The following is an 11,012-nucleotide window of genomic DNA, read 5'->3' as shown; positions in this document are numbered from 1 at the left end:
AGGTGTGAGGAATGAATGCGTAATCATCTCCTCGCTGAGTCAGAATATTGAAAGATGGAACACTCCTGCTGTCTCATGCTCTTGTAGGAAAATCATCCACAAGCAAGTCGTTATAAATTCCAGAGCTGTCATTAAAATGTGAACATCTTGATGTGGGTGTTATTCGGCCAGACGCAGCAGAACGTGTGCAGGTTGTCTGCAGGTATCTTTTGGTTTGTTAGCTGAGAATATATTCGGAGAATGTTTCTATTGAGCAGTTCTAAACGCTTCAGCAACGATGCAGAAACGAAATCTTTAGAGACAAATTTATACAAATGTATTTGTTGTGATTGGTTGTAAGGAACAGTAACGATCACCGATTGGTCCTATGAAACAATAATGATCAGTGATTGGTTGTTGGATACATTGATGATCAGTGATTTACTTGTATGAGAAATGGGGATCAATTATTGCTCATATGTGTAATGTTGATCAGAGACTGAACAATAATGATCAGTGATTGGTCATAAGGAACAATAATGATCAGTGATTGGTCGTGGGGAACAATAATGATCAGTGATTGGTCATAAGGAACAATAATGATCAGTGATTGGTCGTGGGGAACAATAATGATCAGTGATTGGTCGTGGGGAACAATAATGATCAGTGATTGGTCATAAGGAACAATAATGATCAGTGATTGGTCGTGGGGAACAATAATGATCAGTGATTGGCTGTAGGGAAATATTATGATCAGTGATTGGTTGACTATTAATCAGTGATTGTTTAGGGATCAAACGTAATCACTGGTGGCAATTAGAATAAAAATAAATAATCTAATGACGGTTGATTATTGCATTAATATGGTGGCAGTGTGGTACTGAACCCGATACTAACCGGACACAATGTTCCGATAAACTTAAGCTACACGAGAAGACTGTAGTGCAGTCAAGCAGGTGCGCCGCGCTGACCAATCAGAGAAGGCGTGGGAAGTCACGTGAGCGGCACCGTGGTCGAAATGCAGGCAGCGTTCGGGACTCTGGAGAGCGGAGAGGCGCTGTGATTGTGTGTGTGTGTGTGTGTGTGTGTGTGAGCGAGACAAGGAGCAGAGCGGAGAGGCGGTGTGTGTAAGAGTGTGTGTGAGGAGTGTGTGTAAGCGAGACACGGAGCAGAGCGGAAGGAAAACACAGGAATCGGATGGTTATTTGCGCTCGGGGACGGAACGCAACTCGCTCCAGGTACGCGCGTGTGTGCGTGTGTGTGTGTGTGTGTGTGTGTGTGTGTGTGTGTGTGTGTGTGTGTGTGTGTGTGTGTGTGTGTGTGAGAGATTTATTTTCGCTGCGATGAACCCAGGAGCGCATTCTGGTGTCTGAGCTCCGGACGGCATCGCGGTGAAGCATGTAGTTCATCCCCGCGCTGTTCAGGGTTTCCTCGGCAGATTCCACGGTTTCCTCCACGGAGCATCTTCTCGCTGAGGTGCTGTTTATTGCGGTAGAGTCTCTTCTCCCATTCCATTCCTCCAGAATTGGTTGCACCGCAGGATCTGTGTGAATAATGTATTATGTATTATGGCTTTAGAGCACCACCAGCGGTCTGAACTTCAGCATTTCAACCACCATTTTAAACAGAAAAACAAAAACTTCCTATTATGGGTTCTTCTCTGTCGACCATGATGACACCTCGCGGTTCTTATATCTAATCCCGAGAACATGGATCTAACTGTAATGAGAGACAAGCGCAGAGCTGTACCGGAGAGGGTCGATTCTCGAGGGGGTTCTCGGATGGGGTTCTCATGAAGCTTCTCGGACTGGTTCTCAGCGAGCTTCTCGGACTGGTTGTCGGAGGGGGTTCTCAGCGAGCTTCTCGGACTGGTTGTCGGAGGGGGTTCTCATGGAGCTTCTCGGACTGGTTGTCGGAGGGGGTTCTCAGGGAGCTTCTCGGACTGGATCTCGGAGGGGGTTCTCAGGGAGCTTCTCGGACTGGATCTCGGAGGGGGTTCCCAGATTAGTTCTTAAAACAGATCTCGGATAAGGTTTTCGAAGGGGTTATCGGATGGGTTTTTTTAGGAAGGTGTTCTCAGACCGGGTTTCAGAGCAGATCTCGGGTGAGTTTCTCGGATGGGGTTCTTAGACGAGTTCTCGGAGCGGATATCAGGTAGGGTTCTTGGAGGGCTTTTATGAGAGGTTTCTAGACGGGTTCTCGGAAGGCTTCTTGTGTGGAATCTCGAATAGGTTACTCGGATGGGGTTCTCAGAGCGGATCTCGGATGGGTTCTCGGAGGGCTTTTAGGAGAGGTTCCTTGACGGGTTCTCGGAGGGATTGTCAAGGATCTCGGGTGGGTTCTCAGACTAGTTCTTGGAAGGGGTTGCGGATGCTAGCTCAATACCCATGCTGCTGATGTTGTGTTTTTTTACACGCAGAACGTGAGGGGGGTTTCTCCTGCGCATGCGCGTTGCTTCGCGGCGCTCGAGCCTCCCCGCGCGTGCGGGGTGTTTTAAATCCGCGCACGCACTCGACAAGGTGCGCGTGTCAGAGAACGCGCGCGGAGTCAGTCAGCGCTTCTCTGCTCATATATTTATATGAATGTTCAATTTTCGAGAAGAAGAAGAAGCTGCAACAAAAGGTATATTTATTCTGTTTGTTCGTTTACTTAAGGACCGAAATGTCATCACGTGTTGCAGAGTAACTTTACTGATATGGCGGTGAATTGAGAATATAAAGTCGGTTAGCAGTGAAATGAATGTCTGAGGTAAAAAATTCGGATCGCAGTATATCGACTGTCACTTCGACTGTCAGCGGTTTTGATTTGTTGCTTTTGGTTTCGTTATTAGTTGTTTGACTCGTGTTTGTGTGATAAAATCATTAAAATGTGGTGTTTTTTTCCTCAGGTTATTATTATTAAGCTAACTGCTACTGACCGTTGGGCTTTAATTTGCTTGTCGCGCGACTGTTTTTTTTGTGGCTGGTATGACGTCACGGGATGATCAGGCAGGTGTCCTCGGCTCCACTTCCGCAGTTTTCGCGAGTGTAAACAATGCTGTTGTTTTATTCATTAACTGATTGATTGATGTGATTAGATCATTTTCTTCCTACTGTTTATAACCATTTGAGCGGCATTGTGTCTCCTCCTCGCTACGCGCGTGCTTGTATTTGTATATCCTGTTTCCTAACACGGAAATGATCCTGCCAGGTGTCTTTACAATCCCCGTGTGACTCTGTTTAGTTTTTTTCTTCTTCTTCTTCCTATTATTATTATATATATATTTTTTTGACTGCTTGACACGTGTTGCTTGTAAATAAACAGCGTCACAATTCTGTAATACAGTGGTGTGAAAAAGTGTTTGCCCCCTTCCTGATTTCTTATTTATTTGCATGTTTTTACACTTTAATGTTTTAGATCATCAAACTAATTTAAATATTAGTAATGATGACACGAGTGAACACAACATGCAGTTTTAAAATTAATGTTTTTATTATTGAGGGAAAACAAAATCCAAAACTGTGAAAAAGTGTTTGCTCCCCTAAACCTAATAACTGCTTGGGCCGCCCTCAGCAGTGACGACTGCGATCAAGCGTTTGTGAAAACTTTCCCTGAGTCTGTTTCAGCGCTGTGAAAGAAGCTTGGTCACTCATCTGAACAGAATTGTTGTAATTCAGCCACATTGGAGGGTTTTTGAGAACGAACCGCCTTTTTAAGGTCATGCCACAGCATCTCAATAGGATTCAGGTCAGAACTTTGATTAGGCCACTCCAAAGTCTTCATTTAGTTTTCCTTCAGCCATTCAGAGGTGGACTTGCTGGTGTGTTTTGGATCATTGTCCTGCTGCAGAACCCAAGTCTGCGTCAGCTTGAGGTCACAAACAGATTCAGGATCTTTTGTTAAACAACAGAATTCCAGGCCCTGAAGCAGCAAAACAGCCCCATCACACTACCACCACCAGATTTTACTGTTGGTATGATGTTCTTTTTCTGAAATGCGCTGTTACCTTTACGCCAGACGTAATGGAACACACCTTCCAAAAAGTAAATTTTTTTGTCTCGTTAGTCCACAGAGTATTTTCCCAAGAGTCTTGGGGATCATCAAGATCTTTTCTGGCAAAACTGAGATAAGCCTTTATGTTCTTTTTGCTCAGCAGCGGTTTTGGTTTTGCAACTCCGCCATGCAGACCATTTTTGCTGAGTCTCTTTTTTATGGTGGAGTCATGAACACTGACCTTCACTGAGGCAATTGAGGCCTGCAGTTCTTTGGATGTTGTTGTGGGGTCTTGGATGAGTGGTCGCTGTGCTCTTGGGGTAATTTTGGTCGGTCGGCCACTCCTGAGAAGGTTCTTCACTGTTTCATGTTTTTGATGAATAATGGCTCTCACTGTGGTTCTCTGGAGTCCCAAAGGTTTATAAACAGCTTTATAACCTTTTCCAGACTGATGGATCTCAATTACTTTCTGTCTCATTTGTTTCTGAATTTCTTTGGATCTCAGCATGCTGTCTAGTTTTTGGGGATCTTTTGGTCTACTTTACTTTGTCACGCTGGTCCTATTTAAGAGATTTCTTGATAGTGAACAGGTGTGGCAGTAATCAGGCCTGGGTGTGGCGAGAAAAATTCAACTCAGGTGTGATAAACCACAGTTTTAACAAGGGGGCAAACACTTTTTCACACAGGGCCATGTAGTTTTGGATTTTGTTTTCGCTCAATAATAAAAACCTTTATTTAAAAACTGCATGTTGTGTTCAGTTGTATTATCTTTCATTAATATTTAAATTAGTTTGATGATCTGAAACATTAAAGTGTGTCAAACATGGAAAAAAAAAAGATATCAGGAAAGGGGGCAAACACTTTTTCACATCACTGTAAATGTAAATTGTAATGCTTTGTGGTTTCATTGTTTTTTACTTACATGTTTTTCATACCAACGTTGTAATGTGTTGTGTGAGGTTACAGATCATTGGTGGTGAAATTTGACACTTTTTTTACACTTGGATTTCCTCTTTTTGTGTTGTCTGTGTTTGGTCTGCGTTACGAAACAAGCTCGATAGTGAGCTTCTGTTTAGTCTCTCTTTATCTATTTCTGCATCTGTTTCTCTCTGGCATTTCTTCCTTTTCTCTATTATTACAGCTTTGTCTCTGACCCCCCCCCCCCCCATTCTTACTTTCTCTGTCACTGTAACACCTATCTTTTTTTCTTTTCTCCCTGTTTGCAAAAAATTTACTATTCTCTTCTGGTCTCTTCTACTTCTGTCCCCCCCCCCCCCCCCCCCCCCTCTCTCTCTCTCTCTCTCTCTCTCTCTCTCTCTCTGTGCCTGGAATTCATCCAGTGCAAGCAGCAACATCCTCAACATTTCAACCTGAGGATACACAATCTGCCCACAGGCTATTTCCAGTCCACGTGCCAAACAAATTCTTGAACAGTTCAAACAGAGAGAGAGGGAAAAAGACAGAAAGGAGATATATATATATATATATATGTGTGTGTGTCTGTGTGTGTGTGTATGAGAGAGAGAGAGAGAGAGAGAGAGAGAGGGAGAGAGAGAGAGAGAGATCCACATGGATTCCACTGCAGTTGGAAACGTTTCTTTCTAATTTGTTTCACTAAGGCAGTGTAGTCTGCTTGCTTTTGCGCTTGTCTTTCTGAGCTTCTGCTTAAGCATATTTAATGTTCCGCGGTTGGGTTGAGAGGCAAAGATCAATAAAAAGTCTCGGCTCAAGGTTCAGCTCAGATGTCCTTTTTTCTATTATGTCAGTGCAAGAAGGATCTGGATCAGCATAGTATAAACTGCAAAGGTCAAAAGGTCAAAGGTCAGAGGCCTTGTTCTCCCGTTATCTTTTTCTTCATCCGATGCCTTTCTTCTCCTGCTGCAACCTCCAGTACCGATTAACGCATTAAATCCGAGATGCACAATTTCCTCGGATCAAAGCTCGCAGACCGCGTTCCCGTTCCAGCGCCACCAGGATTCCGATGTGTCCACAGGGTTTATCATAATGTGATAAACGCAACTAATTTGTAGCAGTAAAATGATGATGATTCCCAGCATTAACATGTTTTTGCAGATCCAGTGGTCCAATTACAAATCCAATTTTAACAAGCGCTTCTAAATGCACTCGTAAATCGTCTTAATTATTTTTAGTGCTGCTGATGGATTCTGTTTCAGAGCAATTTTCTGACATTGCCCACAGACACACACATACACACACATACACAGGGGCGTACAGATAAAGAGATGTATTTTTAGTAATACGACAGCACAGATTTATGTCATTTTATCAGTTGAGTGTTTGAAGAGGTCTCTATCTATTCCTTCTCTCTCCCTCTCTCTCTCCTACCCCCTGCTGATCAGTGCTATTCCTGGCTCTCTCCTGAAGCTGATGAAGAAAGTAAAGCCAGCAGCAGGAGTAGGTTTTTTTTTACTCCACTTCCTGCTGCAGCACTATCAGTTTATATTTTGATTGAACTGATAATTTTATCACAATATACATTAACCAATTGTATGTGTACGTAAATAAGTTTCTCAGGCGACGTGAGAGATTTGAGTTTTGTCTTTTTTTTTTATTTATTAAACGATAATTGAATTGAAAACCTCTAAAGCTCTAGTGCTCGTAAAACAGTCTGCAAACAGGCAGCATCATTTTAAATAGTACACATGGTAGAGTGACAGATATGTGAAATGCCCTACATAAGTGCATTGTGTAGGTTTGAAGATTGCGGTATAGCTCGTAACCACTGCAACATGCCACTTTGGTGTGTTAGTGCGTTATTGTGTTATTGTACGCATGACTGTGGCCCTGTTCAGACTGAATTATAAACCAAAATGCCGTCATGGTCTCATTTGCTATTGTACAAGATTGCTACTTCGATTTTATTTTTGTCTGTGTGCTACAACTTGTAGAGAGAAATGTTTCAGTTTTCTTTAAACTCTAATCATACATACGCCTGTGATTTAATATGTGGATGTCTGCTCACGCTGGGGGAGAAAGAATGACCGCTTGCTGTGTTTAATCTCGTAGCTTTTAATGTTTCTGCAAAAGAAAAGGATTTTGGGTTGTTGCCTCTCTTCTCTACCTATTTAGTGCCTCAACAGTTGGATGTTATGTTGTAAAAGGAACGTGATCACACAACATTGTGGCACAAACATCCAGGTATATAGGAAATACACTTTCCGGAATTTCCCTGCTCCTGTTGTTGTTTAGCTGTGATCTCAATGCAGGAGCTTCATTAAAGACTTCCCACTGAAAAACGAATCTGATCCAAAGAGAGCAGGACCTACAGTATTTACCGTAATATACTCCTTGTTCTCTGGGTCTCAGATCTGCACAGCCATGGGCATCGCACAACCGTTTATGGTGTGGTTGGATTTTACTCACAGTAGTCTGGGGGATATTTAGCACTAGGGGAGGAGAACCTGTGTCTGAAACGGCTCCTGGTATAGACTTGTAAAGTCGAAGCGCACACAGAAGGTACAGTGAGCGGGTAACCGTGCCAGGCTCAATATAAAGAGTTCAGTCAAGTAGCTAAGAGGAATTGAAAACCGTCTGGTCGTGTTTGTATTGGGTCCATTCACTCCGACGACAAGGGCAGCTTTGTTCTCAGGAAGGGAAGCGACCTCCCGGAGACCCCTCTGTGCCGAACAGCGCCGCCGCCTCAGTCGAGAGAGCCACGGTTCAAGTGCACTCTCAGATACACTGAAGGTAAAAGAGTTGTGCATCTCTGAGTGTGTGGTTCTGTTCTGTATCAGCAGTGTGTGTGTAAATAGAAGCCTGACAGCAAAGTAGGAGCAGCGGAAATGAATCCAGAGATGAGAAACTGGATCTTGAGCAGACACAGGGTATGGATGGCCTTGTAAGGTATTTGAGACTTCAGAGACAGGGACAGAGCAGATCCTCGTGCACCCCCCCCCCCCCTCTCTCTCTCACATACACACACACAGAATGCACAGAAACGGTAGCATGTCTAAACATCAGGAATTACAAATTGCCTTCCGAGTGCATGGATGAAAGAGAAGCAATCACGCACACACAGTACATGGCGTACTCACACGCTTGGCTGGTAGATGGAATTGTTTGAATATGTGTGCTTGCTTTTTTGTTTAGTTTTTGAAGGGGTGTGGTGTGTGAAAACATTTTTGTCACTAAACATGTTTTGGACTTCTGCTGCAGCGACACTAAGAAAACGTGAGAATTGCACCAAGTTTAGTTGTGAATATTATTTACACCCTTTTGAAAAAAGTGACTCCGGATGTACATTTGCATAATATTTGCATATCTGAATGTGTTCGAACCAGTAAGCATCGAGCATTCAAGAAGCACAAATTAAGAGTTCCAATTAACAGTTTCTTCAAGGGCTGACTTTTTATCTGACTCAGCATTTTACACTCTTTACCCCGTGTGACTCAAAGTGTAAAGAAAATTGACGTCTTTTTCACAAATGCAACTGATGATAAAATAATCACTTGATGAAATCTTCATGGTGCACGGAGTGTTTTAGTAGAAACAGTAGTCACACGTGAAAGATTATTCAATCTTCTACTACAGTTATCGGGGTGATGGAGGTGAAATGGTGGATCGGATAGTGCAAAAAAAGATGTGAATTGAAGAAATGTTTACATATGAGGAAACTTGTATTGATTATTTTTTGAGTGTAATTTTTAAAAAAATCATCAGATTTAAAACTACTAAGCTTGAAATAAATTACTTAAAGAATGAACATCGGATTGGGAAGCGATATCCGCTAATGCTCATCATATAAATGTTCCGTCTCGATGCATTTTAAACCCTCTGTCAATTAGTCCGTCCCCCATATTTAATGTACAGGAACACCTGACCAGTGATGACATTATCACACAATCATTTACAGCTGATTATTTCAATGTCGATGTCACATAAAAAAAAACCTCCGCTACTTCTTCATGTGTTAGATTGGCTGTGAATGTGCATGTTTTAAAGTCACAGAAGCTGGCGGTCGCTAATTAAACAGTGCTCTTAGGCTGATTTTCACTCCTGGAAGCCACTAAACGTTCCTCACCGATTTTAGTGACCTGAATGAATTCTCGAGTCATTTTCTCACTTTATTAGTGGTAAACCACACCAGAAACTTCAAACCATTGACTGTTTTTGATTTTGACGGATGTACGCAGCACCGGCTTTAGTAAACTCCCAACACTGACAAACAGGCACATGCAAAAAATATCATAATGAGTTTATAAAAGGTTTGTGAAAAACAAAGTTGATTTGCAGCTATGGGAAGTGCGCTTTAAAAAGAATCAGGGATTGGGTTTCAAGTGGGATAATTGCTTTTCAAGCCTGAAGCAGCAGCAGCAGCAGTAACTCCCACTGAATACTCCCTCCTTTCTCTCTCTCTCTCTCTCTCTCTCTCTCTCTCTCTCTCTCTCTCTCTCTCTCTCTCTCTCTCTCTCTCTCTCTCTCTCTCTCTTTTTCTTCCACTCCTTCCACAGCAATGTACAGTTAATGTAATGACCCCAAAGAGTGCCCATGAATCCACCCTGGCTGTTTCATGGCTCTTGGCTTTATAGGTCCCTACATTCAGTAGATAGTCAGGGTAAAGTGATCATCTGATTTTGATTAATGCAGCGATTGTAATGAATCATTACTAATTCATGGTTTTAAACTGATGTGTAAATAATTTAATAGGTTTGGAAGCTAATTTGCTCTTAACTCCTCTACTTTGAAATTCTCTCCGGCGTTATCAGGCACAAATTAATGATAGCCCTACCTCAGGCTCTGAACAAGGATCAGGCCATAAAGTGAAATCATAATGCAGCAGATTCAGCAGTATTGTCATATAACACAATTTTAAACCATATCTGATTCTGTTGCTTTCTGATCTTATGATATCCGATTTAGTGGTATAATCAAATCTCATTATAGCTTTACGAAGAATCAAATTTCATCCTATTGTGCTGAAGCTTGTGCTTTTCACCCTCAAGTAGATTCTTTGGTTTTCAAGAAGTGCAAAAAAAATTTTTAAAAAATTAAGTTCATCTTTCTGCACTGAACACACACCCGGAAAAACGAGTTTAGCATCCTGTTAAAAGCTCCTTCAATGTCAACCTCCATCTAATGCAGCGGCGTTCCGGCTCAGCATGATTGTGTTTTGATAATTAAATATATATATAATATCTCTAACTGCTTTGAGACCATGTGTTTTTAGAAGTAAAAAAACACCTCAAGCCTTGAATATGTGTTTCGGGATCTATACTCAGGCGTTATGGAGCAGTTTATTTACTCCACCAAAGCAAAAATCATGTGTGTGTGGTTGGTTACTGGTGGCTGTGAAGTGTTGTCTGGATAGTAGCTCTCGGTCCCAGAGCACCGTACCCACACACTGCTCACGGACACGTCCCGAAGGTCCCTCAAGGGTTCCTCTGGAGGGTGCAGAGGTAGATTTGTTTATGCAAAACCACGAACAGGGCGACACTAACGCTGCCACAGAAAACTCGTCCTCCTCTGCTTTCACACAGTCTGCCTAAAAATATCACTATGTCTCTCACACACACACACAGACAGTGTTATCCGGTTTTATCTTTCATATACTGTACATTTATTCTTAAGGCATAAACTTGAGAATGCATTGAAATGCTCAGTAAATAATACACTATGATTAAAGGTGGAATACTCAATGTTCAGCATTTTGCCAATACGAAAGTAAAAGGGATAAAAATAATAATAATGATATAGTATTAATAATAGTCTCAGCTCTAGTGTGTTGTATAAATAAAAATGATTTCGAATGATTGATTTGCATTGAGAATCGTCATTGTAGAGCCACGCCTCAAACCCCCAACACCACTACAGGTCTCCATAAAACATTAGGAGAAGACGTTAGATGTTTAGAGATCTACCTTTGCTTTTAATCAGCTGATGTCCAGGTGCACTTGAAAACCAGTATAATTTTGAGGGGTGGAGCTTTTATTATTCAAATCTTTTTTCAGCTCAATCCCAACACTAGCAAAACAATCTTACCTACTGCAGTGCTGATGAGGTCTACATTGTTCTCCATGTCATCCTGCTCAGGCTCGTGTATG

The 11,012-nt window shown here is 42.1% G+C and overlaps 1 protein-coding gene across 38 annotated transcripts in view; it reads left to right on the top strand.

Moving 5' to 3' along the window:
- Nucleotides 1-983: 983 nt before the first annotated feature.
- strbp (spermatid perinuclear RNA binding protein) overlaps nucleotides 984-11,012 on the top strand; it is a 77,830-nt gene continuing 67,801 nt past the window's right edge. For 7 of the 38 annotated variants that reach the window (XM_083568735.1, XM_083568751.1, XM_083568746.1 and 4 more), the window contains exon 1: nucleotides 1,030-1,217. The gene's annotated coding sequence lies outside the window, so the exon portion shown is untranslated. Of the gene's footprint in view, nucleotides 1,471-2,432; nucleotides 2,602-11,012 lie in introns of those variants that run through there. The other 31 variants (XM_083568743.1, XM_083568734.1, XM_083568730.1 and 28 more) reach the window with 18 other exon arrangements.

Source organism: Silurus aristotelis (genome assembly GCF_946808225.1).
Source record: "Silurus aristotelis genome assembly, chromosome: 18".
In the NCBI taxonomy this organism is placed as follows: domain Eukaryota; kingdom Metazoa; phylum Chordata; class Actinopteri; order Siluriformes; family Siluridae; genus Silurus; species Silurus aristotelis.
Note: the sequence above shows the minus strand (reverse complement) of the source record. Positions and strands in the feature narration are given on the sequence as shown.